Source organism: Copidosoma floridanum, unplaced genomic scaffold (genome assembly GCF_036245765.1).
Source record: "Copidosoma floridanum isolate Cflo_tuat_1 unplaced genomic scaffold, Cflo_Japanese_pri ptg000008l, whole genome shotgun sequence".
Taxonomy (NCBI): domain Eukaryota; kingdom Metazoa; phylum Arthropoda; class Insecta; order Hymenoptera; family Encyrtidae; genus Copidosoma; species Copidosoma floridanum.
Window position 1 is genome coordinate 9,337,834 of NW_028321885.1, and position 18,361 is coordinate 9,356,194.

General features: G+C 33.5%; 2 long non-coding RNA genes across 2 annotated transcripts; both read right to left on the minus strand.

Moving 5' to 3' along the window:
* Positions 1–1,859: 1,859 nt before the first annotated feature.
* Positions 1,860–3,153, minus strand: LOC149375297 (uncharacterized). The gene is made up of 3 exons (XR_016292864.1): positions 2,524–3,153; positions 2,313–2,418; positions 1,860–2,232 (listed from the first exon to the last, which is right to left on the minus strand). It is a non-coding gene; the product is annotated as an uncharacterized LOC149375297 (long non-coding RNA).
* A 265-nt stretch (positions 3,154–3,418) lies between these two features.
* On the minus strand, positions 3,419–4,052 carry LOC149375298 (uncharacterized). Its single transcript, XR_016292866.1, has 3 exons — positions 3,966–4,052; positions 3,674–3,832; positions 3,419–3,599 (listed from the first exon to the last, which is right to left on the minus strand). It is a non-coding gene; the product is annotated as an uncharacterized LOC149375298 (long non-coding RNA).
* Between the last annotated feature and the right edge of the window lie 14,309 nt (positions 4,053–18,361).

Genomic DNA, 18,361 nt, shown 5'->3' on the forward strand with positions numbered 1-18,361 from the left:
TGATCCAAAGTAAAAATTGAAGCTTTCAATATGGCTAAAATAGTATAAACATTTTTGAAACTAAATAAAAAATTTTCATTCAAAACATTATAAAGGAACGCTTTTTAGAAAATCTAAGAATAGCAATAACCAGCTTAATGAAATATATAACTTTAATGTAACTTTTCAGCTACTGTACAGACACAAATTTAAAAAACGTAAGCCCTGAATCATTGAAATGACTGATTTTTATCGAAAATTTAATTTAATATACTAAATTGCTTCACCCCCTGCGCAATTCGTGCGACAATCTTCAACTGTTCGTCAAATTCTAGTTTATTCTTATTTTCCGAAAAAAATAAATTTTTCTTGTTAAAATAGGAGTCTAACAAAAATATAACAAAATAGTAAATTAAGATGCTCCAAAGTGGAAAATGAGGATCTTGTTATGCGTTTTAAATTAATATTTTATTAATCAAATTTAAAAAATTTCATTCAATGAATAAAAAAGAAGCCGTTACTGAAACGTAAACGAATCGCTGTAATGATTTTATTAAAAGGTATAAAACATAAATTTTTTTTCCAGCGGTGATACGAATTTTAAGACCATAAAAAATAAGTACCGATTCCTACAAATTAGTTGCTAGGATTCTGAGATATGATACTGATAACGTACATCCATACATGCACACACCCACACAGACATACACACGATTCACCGGACTACTTAGATCTATTATAAACCCTCGAAGATGTAATTAAAAAAAAAAACCTCTAATTGTCAGTTTTCGTCCATCACAAAGCTTCTTCTATGAGAAAGCAAGACTGCATAAGAGAAACATAAACATAAATAAACGTAAATGAAAACAAAAAGAAATGAATTGAAAAACGCGAGTCATCATAAGAAATAGTTATTTAATATTTTTGATGAAAGAACATACAGTACCGATTTTTCCTGAGGGGTTGGCACGCAGAGAAGTCCTGCTAGTATATGTATATTCACGAAAAAAACAAGTAAGTGATCGGTGTGCATATTGAATACATGTCCCACTGAGGCTTAAATATACAAGTCCTGATGAGCAAAAAACTTTCTTTTAAAATATGAATGCGTGCTCTACAAAGTAATTTAAGATGACGAAGACATCTTTAAAATTTTTATTTTTATTTTTGCCTAGTACAATTTGCAAGTCTTATTTAATTTAAAAAATACAAGTGTCCCAGAATAACGAAGCTGTATTGTAAAAGTAACTTGCATTATAATTGTGAGCAACTATTTAGAACGAAAACAAATAATGTCAGCCCTGAAATATTGAGATAGACAATAGTCTGTCTTCAATTCTATAATATGTCACCATGTGGTCATTACTCGTAATTGTTATACAAACAATAGAATACTTAAGAAGTACAATTTGTCAGCGTAAAGAGTAAATAACTCACCAATGCAGAAATCTCACCTGTTGAATAGCGTGCACCTGCGTCTTCAAAACAATGACTGATGATTGCGGTAAAAAATCTCGTGCAAACTTGTAAGAAAAATTTTATGTTACACACAATAAACTGTTTAAGTATGTCTCATAAACTATAGTAGACGTACCTCTTCTTATAGTAATGAAGGAGTTATAAATATCACAATTTCTGAATCTATAATTGAGAAAAGTCCTCACTGCGTTCGTAACAAAAAAATTTTGTCACAAAACTAATACTTAGCTTCCTCAAAAAAGCGCAGGATACCTGTGATTTGACCTATGAAGGTATGTTTTCAATGCAGGATAATGAAGGCTCACATGGTTAAAAAATCAAAACACCACGCTGTAGACTTGTTTTAATAACATTTTTATAACAATTTAAATGTGATCAGTCATCGTTTCTTAACAATTTTCGTGTATAGTCGTTTTATTGACAGCTATCGTAAATTAACATACATAAAATTACAACATTTTTTCAACGATTTTTAAAATGAACAGTCTTTGATTTTCACATAAATTAATTTTATTAAGAACCACTGTGTTCATCATCAAAAATCCACTTTTCTACGGATGAACATATCATTTTGTAATTAATGATCTTCTATAATTTAATTACTACTACTCTTGTATTGCTTTTTATGAATCCAGGTAAATAATTTTCACTAAAACACACCGGCAAATTTTTATATTGTGTAAGCTAACCACCTTGAAAAATGCCTCACCTTGCTTGAATACGATACATGTTACTTGCTAAATGCGCAGCTACCTCGGAATACATACACTCGTCCTGTCAATAAAAAAATTTATATGCAAAATTTTTAAGTGCAAGAATTTTTACATATATTAAAAAATAAATCTATAAATTACCTCAAACACCTCGATATTGTTGCCTTAACATGAGTAATGATTGTCGACTTTCCTTATGACAAACTGGATTGGCCGCCAGCTGTTGAGTGCGTTTTGAAATATATCTCTGCAATAAGTATAAATAACAGTAAGCTTACAGTCAAATTATAGAGATTTAAAAGTTATACTTTTACTGAAAAAAAAAAAAAAAATTAAAAAAAAAAAAACTCACTTGCAAGGCTTGTCGATGGACTTGCGAAAATCGGCTTCGTTACCAGTTACCGAATCATCACACACACTTCTCTTGCGAAAACAAACAAGACAGATGCGCAAATGATCCGTATTGGTCTCATATTCTGAACACGACTTGTAATCTCCATCGCGCGATGTTGAGGATGTCCTCTGATGTTTTGTCTTGTCTTTTGGCAAAGCAAGCTGATTACTCGTGCTGGGAATCTCAGATGCAAAACTTTCAGTTATATTGAGCTTGGTAAACGTGGCAGTGACAGCTTCTTCCGAACTGGCGTGTCCTCCTTCTTCCAGAACGATGGCTGGTATCAGTGATGCACAACGCTCAGAGTCACTCGCTACCTTAGGTTTTTCCACTTGGAGAAGCCAATTCACATGCCTTCAGTAGCTGGATAGTATGCTGGCTGAACCTCTGCGAACTAGCTGGTATATGACTAGGAGTGTCACCTTTGTCAGGCAAATACAGTCTTCAAGACTAACAGTCCGTAGCAGCACTCTCCAATTGACTTCTCTGCCTTCTTATGACAGTCAACACGTCAGGCAGCTCAGGTTTGCCATCGCTCAAACTTAGAGTATTTTATATGTAAATTGAAAGAAAAGTAAGTTATTAATTTTTATTAGAATTTTGTAAAAAATACTTTAGTCCCCCCCGTTTTGGTGTTACCATCCGGATGGTATGACATAAATTTGTCAATTTATTTTTGTTCAATCATGTCCTAGTTATAGTAAATGATATAGAAAATCTATTTTTGACCATTTCGGATTTTATTTGGATTTACGGGTGCAAATACCGATAACAAACCAATAGAAAAATCCTATGGTAAAATCAATGAATTTTTTATTGGTTTTTATTGGACCGCAACAATAGAGCTCTCATGTCGAGCTTGCTACCACAATAACCACTGCTGATGCTGGACAGTATTTGGTTTGAATTAGGCATTGTTAAAGACGAGATCTAGAAGGGATAAATTGTTAGGAACTGTTGCTGGCTATACTGCAGTGATAAGTATGCGATAAACAGATCCCTTATCTACAGTTGTTTCATAGCAAGCTCGAATACTGTAAATGAAAGAAGATAATCGATTTAATAATTGCTTCAACTTTAATTGTTTATACAATATCGACGTTCTTACCTTGTGTAATGAACACCTTCTGGCAGTGAACCAGCATCCATTCTAATGCCTAGGGCACTTTTGACAAGTGCATCAAATCAATGTGAGTTGGAAAATTAACCCAAGTCACATCGCTTACCAGAGTAAATGCATCATTCAAATTGATTTTTAAGAAGGCATCTGCAACGTGAAGCAACAATTAGTATTATGATTTAACAAAGCTTGTCTAAACATTTGGATGTAATATTGCAAGTGTCTTTAAATCACTAAGCTAAATTACTTTAAAATAGAAACATATACTCAAAATCCGCACCTGATGTATGTGTTTTCAGTAAAAAATAACACCTGATCAAATCTCTGTTGTTTATGTTCTAAGGATGCGTCCAGACGCAACGTCAATAGCAATCTGCAAACCATTTGAATGCACTCGTCTGCTGAAACGCTAGGGATTTTTCCGCGACCTCGGAGGCCTAGGCTTACTCCAGTAAATTTGTTGTTTGAGTTTTTATGTTATAAGGAAAGAAATATTTTTGAATATTGTTATATTAATCTTTATTCCTATTGAGCATAAAAATATACAAAAAATTTTTAATGATACATAACTAGCAGCCCCCCGTCTCGGCTTCGCCTGAGACTTACTAAATAAAAAACCGTAGTGTGTTGACATGTAATGAGAAACATTTTCAGTTACAAATTTTACACGCATTCCTGATACATCTCAGAACAAAAATCTTTTTATTAAAAACATATTTTTTCGGAATCCATATAGTTTATTTGGTTAAATAATGAGGTGTAAGAATTCAAAAAAATTATTATGCTGAAAAGTGCCGTGCGTTCTTTATGCCATACAATTCTTGGTGGCCATAAGAAGCCGTTGATTTACAGTTTCTCCCGTGTAATTCACGAAAACGGCTATTTTTTAAAGCTGTTATGATTTTAAACCCCCAAAAAGTTTATATTAAAAAAAAATTTTTTTCTCATATCTCACAACTTTATTATCAGGGTAACAAAGTCCTGGACCTTAAACCCTACATTTTTATTGTAACAAAAACACAAATACATTTTCTACTCATTAAAAATTCTGAAGTAGGATGTTTAAAGATTTCAGAGATTGCTGTGAGGGTACAATGAAAAGCTGATCTCTAACGTAATGGACTCTTTAGTTGTCGATTTTGACGCTGCTGTTTCAATCTCGATAAATTTTCTGCGTCAGTTTCTTGACGCCTGAGTAAAATTGTATTTATCACATTCATCTGACGTTTTTCTTCCAATCCACCCTCTTGCGACTTTTGGCGTGCTTAAAATTTTTGTGACCCCTAAAGTGTGTTTTCTGTCAACTTTGTTAAGTTCTAATATATTTGTTGGCAAGAAAGTTCGACGTTCGATGGCCCTAAAATAGACCGGTGAGCTTTTTAAGTTAACTCTTTTTTGACTGCAGTTAACAGCAATTGTGACCTGGATACCTCAGGGTGATCTTTTCTGGCTTGCTGTTGAAGACCCAGACTGATTGGGAGAAAAATTACAAAGTCCGAAGCTTTGGGGCTAGTTGTAGTGCTCTTTCCCAACGTCTCCCGGTATAACGTCGAAGACGTTAGTGTCTAAAGCACCTTTTTTATTTGCAGATTCAGTTGTTTTGTAGATCTTAGATGGGGAAATTGGTTAGTGATACTTGTCCAGTGGAGGCTGTCCCGTTGGCTCAAGTTTTTTTTCCTTCATAGCTGTTATAGGTTTGCCCAACGCAGACTTTGGAGAGGATCAGTGATTCCTGGTTGAATGCTTAGAGTCGAGAGGGTAATATAGGGTCGTCGGTCACCGGTTTTTCCAGCCTTGCGAAGAACAACTTCGCAAGTGACGTCTGCTAGTGAATGGCTGACTTGGTTTAATAGTGCCCGTCTTTAGTTAATGTAGTCTTTTAGTCGACGAATCGCTTCCGGAAATGGTAATAAAAATTTATTTGTTGGCAAGGTAGTTTGCACTTAAGTGGATCCTAAAAAGAACCGATGAAATTGATGGTTAAGTAGGGAACGTAAATACTGATAATGGCCCTAAAAAGCGCCAGTGGTGAAACTTCCAGGCTATTCTTATTCTTGATGATGAAGAGCTGGCTACGGTTGCTTGATTCTTACCCTGGGAGTCTCGATATACGGAGACTGTGATGGAGGGAGGTACGCTGACCAAAGAATATTTCGTCTTGGGTCGTTCCCTGGATAACCTACCGCTCATCGTTAGACGGGAAGATGTGGGTAAGCGCATTGGGGACGCGACGACCAAGAAGGTAGCCGTTGTGGCTGCCCATGCCCCTAAGAACTCAGAGCTGTTTTCTTCCCTTACATTTGTAGCCACAAATTCCCTAACTGCACCAGGTGGGATGGAGGAATCCCCCTCACAACTCTGATGAGTTGGAGCAGATTGTGCTCTGGCTAGATATGTCTCCTGGTATTGTGGCAGAGACGGCATCGGTTGGAATTAATTTTTTTTCTTTGATCGCACTCGTCGAGATTCAGGGTGAATGGACACGTAGGTACCTTTCCCCTTAGAGAAGAGTGTTGTCCGTAACCAGGATACCCAGCTGCAAGACTATTATCAGCATTCTTAATACAGTTCGTTGAGTTGCCGAAACTTGACTACAACACTATGGAGACGCTCCAGCGTTTTATAACCACACTTATTTAATTATGTTGCAGGTAGCTTCGATTTTATGTCGACGCCACCTAGCGGATTTTACTGAACTAAAGTGAAAAGCTGGTGTAATTTTGCAAAAATTTTAGCTTATTTATTGCTATTGTTATTAAATTTTTTAAGATAAAAACTATACTAAAACCGTCTAGGAAGTATCATGAATCAGTGTGCAAAATTTCAACAAAATCGGTTTAGTAGTTTTCGCGGTTAGCGATTACAACGGTTTTAGCGCTTCTGCTTCATATATTAGTAAGATTCGTAGGTCAATTTTGTTATGATAAAAAATTGGTTCCGTAGGAATCAACATCTTTGTCTGCTTCTGACTCTGAGGCAGAGGAACTGTTCAAACTTTCCGGCTCTTGTTCTTCATTATGTACATATAAAGCTGATAATAAATCGATTGTATCAGGTAATAAAGACTTAAGTGGTTTTACTGGTAATTTCCAGCAAGTAGAAATGTAAGGATCGGATGAAATCAAAAATCTTTTGAAAACGTCCTCCATCGTTTTTTGCCGATAGTTTTCTCTTGCATAAGCAACGCGGTAAATGTTAAAAAATTTATGACACCCTTCTGAAAAGCATTTTGTAGTTACATTTGTATTACATTTGTAATTACACTTGTCAAGCCATTTGTAATTCCACTTGGAATTACACATGGGGTTTTAGAATGGAAATTCCAAGTGGAATGCCAAGTGTAATTCCAAGTGGAATTACAAATAACGATTGGAGATTAATTTTTTTTCTTTTTTAAATAGTTTATAATAGAATCGTGCACATCGTAATGGCCATTACAGGTGTTATCATCCGTATAGTAACACCAAAACAGGGCGATTCAAGTATTTTTTCACGAACTTAGGTAAAATAGAATTTTCTATTTTTTTTTTCAAGTTTTCTGAAAATGAACTGGATCCCCCTGTTTTGGTGTTACTATACTGATGGTCACACCAATTACGACCATTACGCTGCATACGATTCTATTTTAAACTATCATAAAAAGAAAAAAAAATTCATCTTTAATTGTTATTTGTAATTCTACTTGGAATAACACTTGGCATTCCACTTGGAATTTCCATTCTAAAACCCTATGTGTAATTCCAAGTAGCACTACAAATGGCTTGACAAGTGTAATTACAAATGTAATTACAAATGTAATAACAAAATATTTTTCAGTAGGGCATGCCTCTTGGGCATCCTCGGACATTTGGCCTATGGGTAGTATTGACATTGGTTAACAATGTCTGAGCCGTGAATTAAAAGTTCATGCACTAAGATAGGCGTGTAATACCAATCATATGCATATACGATACTTTCAGCTAATTTGCAATATTGCTTAAATTTGTTCACATCGATTTCATATTCACATGAAATTGCTTGTAATATGACGCAAAACCGATGAATAATATCTTGATCGATTCCAAGAAATTGAGCAGATTGCCCATGATGTTCCAAAAATAATCGTGCTGTGTTGCCATCGTTAGAAGTTCCACTACCTTGTTTTAGTTTGTCAACGTTCAAAACCAATTGTTTTTTAAATGCCACTTGGATTGCTGTTTTTCTTTTTTCAACTGATTCTTTTTCCTTAGTTGATCTAGCTTGCCATTTTTTGATTTCCAATTTATAGGATAAATGTAATAAAAATTCGAAGCAACGAATCCAACAATGTAGAGACGATTGGTGCGACGTTTGAGATGCCTGCTGCGTGCGCGCCGCTGGCACCCATACATACGAATAAAATACTCACTCACATATACACACTCATGTACACGCACATACTCTCCCATTTTCCATCACAGTAAACTATAGGTAGCAGCCTCAGATAAAAGAGAAACGCACCACGTATATTATATTTCCTTTCTCTCTCTCTCTCTCTCTCTCTCTCTCGCTCTCTGTCAATTTGATTTCGAAAAAAGGGCATAAAAGATGAATAGGCAGCTCTTGGCAGCTGAATCTTGTTTTATTTGCTAGATAATATATTTAATTATCATTCCAATAAGGTTTCAAAGCAGCGTTTTGCAGCGTTTTAATGCAGTATCATTTGAAAAGTCTAATTTTCGGAAAAGTTATGTGAAAAAATGACAGTATTTTTTATGTTTTCCCTAATTCACTACTTAACAATTGATAATTAGTACTTTTTTTATATTTTCTACTTACCTTCAGAAGTGGATTCCATTTGGTCTTATTTGATTTTCTTTATTACATAAAATTTTTCACCTGTACAACCGTTCTCAGTGTATTAACTGTAGAGTGACGCTCGAGCGAAGGCCACATTCCAACTGAACCTAAGGAAGGGGCATGACGAATTAGTCATCACTATGAACGATTTTAGTTTCTTGGAGGATCATTGCAGCCAACTCAAGGGTGAAAAAACCCTAAATAGAAACTTATTTTTTTGGACTTTTGGCCGCACTGTGCGCCGTTCTCCGGGGGCGCTCGCGCCTCTCCAAAAACAAAATTCGTGTGGTCTGTCTGTCTGTCCTGCATCCATCAAGAGTGCATGTAGTTTTTCTGCTCGCTATCAACGCGCAGGAAACTTACCATTGCAACGACTTGTGTAACCGTAAAAGATTCACTGTTGTACGAGGCGTATGCGTTAGCACACACTAGGTTCGGATAGGGTGATTGGGAAAACACAATAAAAACACAATAAAATTAAACAGCATAAAAATAACAACTTTTAATGTCACTCACAGGCCAAGAAAACACAGTTAATATTCACAAAAATTGTAAAGGTCAAATTTATACCGGAGAAAATAAATACTGTCTATATTCTTAAAGCAACGAACTATTGAAATATATAAAGGTGAAGAATGTAGAAAGAAAAGAGTCAAGTTGAATAACACGATATGTAAACACGCACTGTCCTTGAGCTCACAAGAGATTTTGAAAGTTACTCGAAAAAATGTGACACTGAAAGCACTGATAGAGTATAACGGATTGAACTATTGAATAACTATAAATCACTGTCTGTTAAAAAATGCACAATTACTGTCTGTGGAAATACACTGAGTCTTGCTGCTCTATTGAAAAAAACCATATACATTTTCCATATGGAAAAACCACATAGAAAATCTATATGGATTTTCCATGTGGTTCTTCCATATGGCTTTTGTTTCAAATATCCATATGGATTAACCATATGGAAGTAGGTAAACCATATGGAAGTAGGAGACCATATGGAAGTTGATAAGCCACGTGGAAGTCAGTAAATTTTAAGAGTTGTAATATTCCGGTATAATAGATCATACGCTCGGGAAAAAAATATTCTCCGGTCGATATAACGTGAATGAATAGTAGGTATAATAATTAGGATACACCGAATAACTGGAGCAATTTCATGATGCCTTTTTGTTTACTTTGTGAACTGAGACCATCAATTTATGTTCATAAAATTACAAATGCACAAAGCAATGGTTTCTCCGATCGCGTATAATACTAGTAGAATTTCTAATATACAAAACGTCTTAATTTTTATTCTCTATATTGTAAAATATAAAAACTAAAAGTGAAGTCGTAGATTGCAAGCTTGGAATGTTAATAGTACTTTGACAAATTTTTGATCAAATTAATTTTTTTACTAATGCGTTAACAGTATGATGGAGTGCATATGACTTACATTCTGAGGCGATAATAATGACTGAATCTAGATTTTTATTATTTAGTAAATTTTAATGATAGGTGCGTCAAAGACGAAACATGCAATCCTTACGTGTTAATTTCTTTATTGTGTAAGTTCAACATACTACATGATTTACTATTTCAGCATAAAAAAAAAACTTGATGTGTTGAAAAGTAATAGGCTTACAGGTTTTTCACAAGGCTTATCATTCACAATAATATAAAAAAGTCATACGGTATCAGACACAATTTAAAAATATTTGATACTGAAGTATGTTGAAATAATGAATACAGATAGAATTAGAATTTAACTATTTATTAAGTCAATTGTGATACAGTGTATAACTGGTGGTCAGAGGTAACAAAGGAAAAATAAATAATACTTGCGTAATAAATAACTGTATTTAATCTAATTGTGTTGCAACATAATAAGTACAATGCTTATAAAATGCAAGAATTTTGTACAACAGTGTTATTGCAATATGCTATATCTAAGTCCGTATACGTAATAGTTGTAACACGCATTATCATATCTTTGTAAATGTACATATAAAATAATACTTTTACGTGTAAATAGGATGCACAACAAGAAATTATATCGTTCTTTTCGACCTACTTGACGCAATATGATTTATGATTCACAAAATCGTCGTTTACAATATTATTTCTAATTTCATAAAAATAATGAAGGTAATATGTTTTTTCACGAAAAACAACAACTGAAAAAATATATATTCCCAATCAAAAACTTCAATGCTGAATCAATGCTGAATCAACGTTGATTTTAGCGATGCATCAACGTTGAACCAACGTTGAATCAACGTTGATTCCATGAATGATGGAACACTGAAATCAGTCGTAATTTACATTGTTGATTCAACAATGATTTAACGTCGAATAAACACTGATTCAACATTGAATCAGCGTTGAATCAGTGTTAATTTAAACGTTAATTTAATAATATAAAAATATAATGCGTATTCAATACAGTTTAACATCAAATAACTGAACCCCCCTGTTTTGGTGTTACCATACGGACAGTACCTCCACAAACGTCAATATATCTGCCCCAAATGTTACTATACTACTTTGTAATTTTTTAAAATTTAATTTTAACGTTTTGATCGACGCTGAATCAACGCTGATTCAACGTTGAATCAGTGTTGAATCAACAATGTAAATTACGACTGATTTCAGTGTTCCGTCATTCATGGAATCAACGTTGAATCAACGTTGATTCAACGTTGGTTCAGCGTTGATTCAACGCTAAAATCAATATTAATTCAGCATTGATTCAGCATTGAAGTTTTTGATAGGAATTTCCTTACATGTACACCAAAATAAATATTTTAACCCAAAAAATCAATGATGCATGTGCATTTTTTATTTCAAGCACAAGCTACTCGAAAGATGACAAAAATTGATAACAAAAGTTGTTTTTATAATTTACGGTTATGGTTCTTTGACTGGCAAAAGTTTAGCATACGACTTGACGCTTATACTACAATTATTGAAAAAGAACAATACTATTTTGGTAGATGAGTTTGTCCTCTCAATAAAGAAAGAGGAAAATTCTTTACGTATTTACATTATTACACACTGAAATACGTTTGATTGTAATGCACATAAGTGACACTTACCATGACATTTGTTGAATATATTACTTCGTAAGATAGTGTTTTTTTTATATACCTTGTCTATGACAATCAGGTAAGATCTCACCTGAGATGTCAGGTGACTATCTCATGCCAAAAAATCACCTGAGATTTCATAAAAAGTATCCTTACTGAGGAAAAATTAATTTTAGAGTATTCAAAGCTGCCTCGTTGAGATACCATTCGTATGATACATCGAAAACCACCTCTTTAAAAGTGTTTCATGTCAGATTTTAAAAATAAAATGAATTCCTAAGGTTTGGTCTCAGGTACTTTCTCAGATGAGATCCCACCACAAAATATAAAAAATTAATTTGATTTTTAAAAACCGACAGAAAAAATTTGAAACATGTGTTTTTCGATGTACCATCCAAATGGTATCGTCAACGGGGCAGCTTTGAATACCATAAAATTGATTTTTAATTTTTTTTGGGTGAGGATATTTTTTTTTTCAATCTCAGATGAGTTTTTTGGCATGAGATAGTCACCTGATATCTCATATGAGATCTCACTTGATTGTCGTAGACGGGGGGTATGATGTATCCTGTACAGAACAAAATTACAGAACCATAAAGAAGTTATGATATAATTATTTACAGAAACATTTTTGCGATCAAAAAATTATTTCGACTTTATACAAAAAATGTACTTGCATTGGAGAATTAGATTACAACTTTTAATCAAATTTCTGGTTCACAATAATTCAATCAGATTATTATAGACTCTTAAATAAACAAGTTAAAAAACGGTATTATCGAATAAAATAATTACATAGGACATAAGAATATTTATTTTTTTACAAAAATTGCTAAGATGCATGTGTATCTCTCTTGCTAGCTGAATTTTTTTACATTTACATATTGTTTTGTGCAATGGTTGTGATATTTTTCTAATAAGAATGTAGGTTTGGATAAGTGCTAATAAAAAAATTGTTATTTGCATTAATAAAAATACATATACGATCGATGTCGTCTGTTTCAATAACAGTAATTTCATCTGAAATATTATTAACTCGTTTTAGATGGATCGGTGAGTCAAGAAAATTGTCGATGTTAATAATGTTACATAATGTTATTTCCTTTTTGGTCATTTCATCAATTATAAAATCTACAAGGCGAATATACTTGCAATCTTTCGTTATTGCATACGAATTACTAGAACGAAAGTTTCTTTTGGTCCACGATGTGTAGATGCATTGGTCTTTCACAATTTTTTTACATGTCCGGCTGCATTCCGATAGTCCCAATCTATTAAGCCATGTACTTTCTGTTTTTTGGTATATGCCAAAGTACCTAGCATGTGATATCTTAAAACTAACTTTTGCCTCTTTTTTGTCCAAATATGAAATAAAGCCTTGTAGTCTAGAGTACGGCTTAGTTTTAACATGTTCTTTTATTATATACTCAGCTTGTTTCATGTTAAGAACTCTACACAATTGATGAATGACCCCTTTTGCTGCTTGAATTTTTCGCGTCAATTTTCCATTACCAGTTTCAAAACAGTAGCCACTGTGACTCTACAACGGACCCCAATCAATTACCCTCTGTGCCAAATGCATTAATTGATGAACATTGTATGTCATAGCAACTTGACAGTGAATAGCTTGTATCAAAGCAACAAACTTTAATAATTTGGACTGAGCTACCCTAACTTCAATATGACTGACTTTGTCTTTACTCAATAAATAGTAAGCATGTGCCAGTAAAGAGAAATGATTTACAAACAAGAACATACGTGAAAAACTGGACAAAATTGGTATACAATAATACAATAACCAGATTTCAAACTCCTTTGCTTTCCACCAGCTTCGATCATCAAGTGAACGTGATAATCGACAAAGTTTATTTGGAACTTTGATATTTATCAACATATTGTTTATTGCGACAATGTCATCTTTTGTTAAAGAATACAGTTCATTAGTACTTTCTACCCAATAATTTATTAGCTGTTCAACTACACTCAAACAAACATTATGCATACTACAGGGTACAAAACCTGAAACAATATGGAATCCTTCCAGCCTAATGAGAGGTGTTGCAGTTTTTATGCCATTAACTGATCTACTAGTTGTCAAACTTTGCTTCATACATTGCAGAGTTTCTAGCTCAGTTCTATTTTCTGGAATATAGTCTAATAAAATGTATTTAATGTTACCACCTCTTCCAACAGGTAGATAAACTCCTGGATGTTTGCACCAACCACATCCAAAATAGCCATTGTATTGGATAATTCCTTGCATTGGTGCTCTAGCAACTGAGTCAACACAAGCGCAAACTGAATACACTTTAATAAGAGTTTCTGCATCAGTAAATGTACATTTGATTCCCTCATTTAAAAACTTATTCATTAAATATACAAACTGGCTAAGAAAAATTTCCATATTAGGTTTCGTTTTTCCAAACCATAAGCCAACAACAATGGGATTTCTATTTCGAACTTCGAAGCAGTGATGCCAGACGGTACTGCGAAGTTGCACATGCGCAGAAGAGCTTAATGCTCATTCGCCAGTACAGCAGCGCGCTGCTTAAAGTAGGCCCCACCTCAGCTCTCTCTTTAGCTTCCCCACTCCAGCCTCCCCCAGATGGTTAACCCAAGCCTTCCCTAACAACTTATATACTGCTTCAGTATCACGTAGGAGGAAGTTGTCGGTAGCTGAGTGGGCTAGCGCACATGGTGATTTTGCTCACTTAATCTTCGAATCTCAGCAGCGCAATTTGTTTTTTTTTTTTTTTTTTTTTTTAACTACGCATTAAATTTAAATACGTACATGATATATAATAATTTTAAAAAATATAACTCTCCTGATTTATATGATAAAGTGATTATTAATCAGGTGAAATTTATATTTTCAGTTTATTCTACGGACTGAAAGCATTAATTTTTTTTTTTTCATTAATTAAGTACGAAATTAAGAAATAGTTATTGTTCATGTTTTATACGCAAGATGTACTTTTATATATTTATTTTAGAAAATACTAACAGCCCCCCGTCTCGGCTTCCCCGAGACTTACTAAATGAAACACCGTAGTGTGTTGACATAAAATGTGAAACGTTTTTCAGTTAAAAAATTTTACATTTATTCCTGACACTTCTCAGAACAAAAATCTTCTTATTAAAAAATATTTGTTTGCAATCCATACAGTTTATTTGGTCAAATAATAAGCTGTAGAAATTAAAAAATTATAATTATTCTGAAAAGTACCATGCGTTCCTTATGCCATAAAATAATCGTTGGCCATAAGAAACGGTTGATTTGCAGTTCCTCCCGTATAATTTACGAAAAGGGCTATTTTTTAAAGCTGTTAAGATTTTAAACTCCTAAAAAATATATATTAAAAAAATTTTTTTTCTCTTATCTCACAACTTTATTACCAGAGCAACAAAGTCCTGAAGCTTAATCTCTACATTTTTTATTGCCACAAAAATACAAATATATTTTCTACTTATTTAAAAATTTTAATTTAGATCTTTAAAGATTTAAGAGATTACTGTGAGGGTAAAATGAAAAGCTGATCCCTCACGTAATGGATTCTTTGTTTGGCGATTTTGGCTGTTCCAATCTTGATAAATTTTCTGCGTCAGTTTCTTGACGCCTCAAATTGTATTCATTAGATACATTTGAAGTTTTCATTACAATATACCCTGTTACGACTATTAGCACCTATATTACCCTCACGACTCTAAGCATTCAACCAGGAATCACCGATCCACTCCAAGGTCTGCGCTGGGTGAACCTAACAGCTATGAAGGAAAAAAGACTTGAGCCAACGGGAGTCTCTAACGGGCAAGCATTACGAACCAATTTCTACTAATCTCTCCATCTTAGATCATCAAAACAACTGAGTCTGCAAAAAAAAGGTGCTTTAGACACCAACGTTTTCGACGTTATATTAGGAGCTGTTAAAAAAGAGCACTACGACTAGCCCCAAAGTTTCGGACTTAGTAATTTTTCTCCCAATCAGTCTGGGGCTTCAACATCAGGCCAGAGAAGATCACCCTGAGGTATCCAGGCAGTCACAATTGTTGTTAACTTCAGTCAAGAAAGAGTGTACTTAAGAAGTTCACCGTTCTTTTTTAGGGCCACCGGACGCTAAACTACCTTGCCAACAAATATATTAGAACTTAACAGAGTTGACAGAAAACAGCAAAAAAAAAAAAAAATTGCGCTGCTGAGATTCGAAGATTAAGTGAGCAAAATCACCATGTGCGCTAGCCCACTCAGCTACCGACAACTTCCTCCTACGTGATACTGAAGCAGTATATAAGTTGTTAGGGAAGGCTTGGGTTAACCATCTGGGGGGAGGCTGGAGTGGGGAAGCTAAAGAGAGAGCTCAGGTGGGGCCTACTCTAAGCAGCGCGCTGCTGTACTGGCGAATGAGCATTAAGCTCTTCTGCGCATGTGCGACTTTGCAGTACCGTCTGGCATCACTGCTTCGAAGGGTAACTCATTGATGACTATTTGTATGGGCCAAATACTATATTTTGAACTTTCAAATAGTGGAGAGCCGTCCGTGTTAAATGTGATAGTGATACATCATTCTTTTTCAGACTGTGGTGAAGAGTTTCGAAGTTTTCTATACATAAATCCATCACTAAAATCTTGAAAGTAATCTTTACTTCTAAGTCTTTCATCAATAATAGATTTATAATAATCTTCATTATCAACTATTGCAGTTGCAATATCTTTTTCTACGTTTATAATAGTGAAAAAGTCATGGTATAAAGGAATTTTGAGCAATATTTCATTACCACATGAGCAAGTAGCACTTCTATCGCTACGATTAAACTTTTTCACATAACCTTTGCACAGTGGACAAATAGCATGATACTCGATATTACTACTCGTATTGAATATTTTATCAATACGGTATCTAGTTTGTGGCAAAGTATTTATACCTAATATTACATTTAACATTTTAAATAAATCTGCTATTCCCGACTGACAGAAATTGTACTCCAACGAAAATTTAAGAACTGCAAATATTATTCCGCTCTTACTTACAGATACTTCAGCATTAAGAGAATCATTATCTTCATCTTCTCCTATTAAAATTTTCAGATTTTTAAACGTCTGGCTATTATCATTCAGTTCTGTGTTCGTAGATCCCAATATCTCGTTGTCACTGCTACTATCCTTAGTCCCTAAACTGTCACAATAACTGGTATCACTATCGTATGCAGTATCTTCATGTAAATTTTGAACCCAGGAGGCCTGTTGAAAATTATAAACAGTTTAACTAAATAAAAACAAATTTTTTTCTTCGTTTCAGTAATAAGGCTGTTAATAGATAATGGTGGCATATTATTGTACATGTAATTGGACGTATTAATATTGGTGACACAAAAAAATATAAAATTTAATTTATTTAACACTATTAATTTACGAGCTAAGCTGACTAGATACTACTACATACGGTGCACATATACTTGATACGGAAAATCCTAATTGGTTTTTAGAACGAAGTTCTTTATGTCGCGTTACTCGGGGGGCTGGAATTGTAAAACCGACAGATTTTTTTTTTTGAAACGAAAGTGGTTTCACCCAAAGTCTCTTCCTCTCAAGTTTCCCCGTCCCCCTCACCTACTGTTCTCTATACACTTCCCCTCTCCCCCCTATATATGTATATCTGCCAACCATGCCGTGTTACTCTTCTGCACTCCCAAGCAATTTTGTTTTTCCCACAATAATTTTTATTTGACTTTGAATTTTTTCTTTTACAATTCTAAGAAAAAAAAAAAAAAAAAAAAAAAATCGTTTTCCAATAAAGAGATTTGAACCCTCGACCTCCTGTATATGAGTCCAGTACCTTACCCACTCTGCTACGAGTGCTGCCGACTATAGGAACTCGGTTTCTTGTACTTATGGTGTGGTTCGTAACTATAATATTCCATTTTTTAATGTATTTACTAATAATACATTTAATTATGTATTTGTTCTATAAATTATGTGTTTGTTTTCGAAATAATACATAAAAAAAAAAAATAAATAAATAAATAAATAAACATGTAGAATAGAGTTGAAGAACGTATCAATGGTTTTTAAAGGCGCTTATTTCGAATTTGACAAACAAATTATGTTACATTATCACATAATTATATAAATAAAGTAATGTATTAAATCAATTATAAATGAATGATGTAAGATCATTATATAAATATATTTCGAGTTTCATATCATTTTAATGGTTTTTAAGGTAACTTATTTTGGATTTGATAAACAAATAATGGCACAATTTCATTGAGTAATTATATAAAAATAAAACAAAAATTGCATTAAAAGAGCTATAAAATCGCAAAAAAATAAGAGAAAAAAAAAACTTCTGAAAAATTAATGAAATGAAATATGAAAATAAAATGAAATAAAATTACAAAAGACATGAATTAATACCATGGAATGAAAATAAAAAAAATAAAAAAGGAAATGAAAAAAAAAAAGATTAAATATGAAAATAAAAAAGAAATTAAATAAAGGAATTACAAAAAAATGATAAAAATGTTATAAAATAAGATATGGAAAAAAAAAAACAAGAAATGAAAAAAAAGAATACAACAAGTAATAAAGAAAAAAATAAAACAAGCAATTAAAAGAAAAAAAAACAAACGAAAAAATTATAAAGGAAATTAAAACAATAAATTAAACCAGGGGGTGTTAATGGGTCATGGGACCCACGGTAGGAACGAAGTTCTTTAAACATGAGATGGGTATAGACACAATTTCTCAGGTAACAAGGGGGTTGCTAGACACACAGAAAGAACGAAG